This window comes from Mus caroli, unplaced genomic scaffold (genome assembly GCF_978045245.1).
Source record: "Mus caroli unplaced genomic scaffold, Mus_caroli_1 scaffold_8, whole genome shotgun sequence".
NCBI classification, from domain to species: domain Eukaryota; kingdom Metazoa; phylum Chordata; class Mammalia; order Rodentia; family Muridae; genus Mus; species Mus caroli.
In genome coordinates, this window is record NW_028227263.1 from 117,287,444 (window position 1) to 117,289,131 (window position 1,688).

The window sequence follows — 1,688 nt, forward strand, 5'->3', positions numbered from 1 at the left end:
TTCACATGTTAGCCCCAGCAAAACACAATCTGACACAACTGACTTTCTAAAGGAGCCTTAAGTTTCCGCTTCATATCTCCTTTCTGTTTAAGAATTTTCCTTTCCTCTAACATTAATAGTTTATACACAATAGAAATAATTATAAGAACCATCACATTTTCAACAAATGGTTTATGCACAATATAGCCAAACAATAGTCTAACAAAACAACCTTAAATTTCTATCAATATAATTACACAAAAAACCCTTAAATATTAATATACAATACTTTAAAATCCTTAAATATATATCAATATAGAATATTTAAACAAAAACCTTACATTTCTATCAATATAGAATAATTAAACAAAAGCCCTTATTTGTATTTAGTTGTAGTGAGAGTTCTAGAAAGGAAACATATAAGTTGCCATTATTTGACAAAGTTCCAGATATGACAGAATGGTATTTCCTTGGAATCACCAGGCCCCTTCTAACACCTGCGTTGTAGATGACTAGTTAGGAGAAGTGGAGTGCATGCCTGTCGTTAATTTTAGCACAGATCTTTACGTACCCGAGAGCAGACAATATGCAAGACACGGGCAGCCGTAGTTTCAGATGCCAAGCTGATGTCCATTCATTACTAATTATGTATTAGAAGCTTGGAATATTTTACAAAATTTCTTTACAGTGTATGAAACAATGCCTTTATATTGTGTTAAGTCTGATTATAATAGGATGGGCTCTGGGAGCATCTCTTTATGAGTTCCCTCGCCAGAGTTCCGTAACTTGTCAGACCAAGGGCAAGTGTAAAAATAACAGCACACCAAATGCATCAACAAAGAATAGTCCTTAACTTTTACAGATTTAAGTTTGGGACTTTTAACTTAAGATTTGGAACCTTTGAAATTCAGGAAAATTTTAATTGATCTTAAGAAGACTTGCTCATTATGTTACAGGATATTTAGAAGAACCTGGGAAATAATGGTAGAAACCTTATGCTTATTCAATGACTTCTGACCTTGTGGAAACACACACATGTCCATCTAAGTCCACACTGCACACTCATGACCCTGTAATACACACATACCAATCTATGCTTCTGTGTAACACACAAGCGTGATCATACGGTATCTTGTACGGTGATACTTACTAGATCTTCTCTCCAGTTTATTCTTTCTTTTGGTGAAAACACCTATCGATGAATTTTCTACTATACAAATACCTTCACCGTGGCAAACTAGGAACATAGCAGACTCTCCCAAAGATGTCATTCACATGAAAGTACCAAATAGTAAATATATTCCAGATAGGCACTATCAAATAGGATCTACATTTTCCAGATGGCACCGTAACAATAGACTTTAAAAGCCAGCAAAATATCAAATTCAAATGATTGTAAAAAGATACATGGAGAAAAATCCATGTAAACTTATGATCTTGAAAAAGTTTTCTCTTTTCACATTAAAGTTATTATCATCGGGACTGGAGAGACTCCTCAGCAGTTAAGAGCACTTGTGTCTTGCAGAGGGTTTACACTGAGGCTCTATCATCCAGAGTGGCTTACAAACTATCTTAACTCTGGTTCCAGGAGGATCTGGCTCCCTCTTCTGGCTCCCTCAGACACCACGCACACAAAGTGCACTTACATTTAAAAAAAGCCTTAAAACATGAAACTAAAAAAAAAAAAAAAAAAAAAAAAAAAAGCTGGG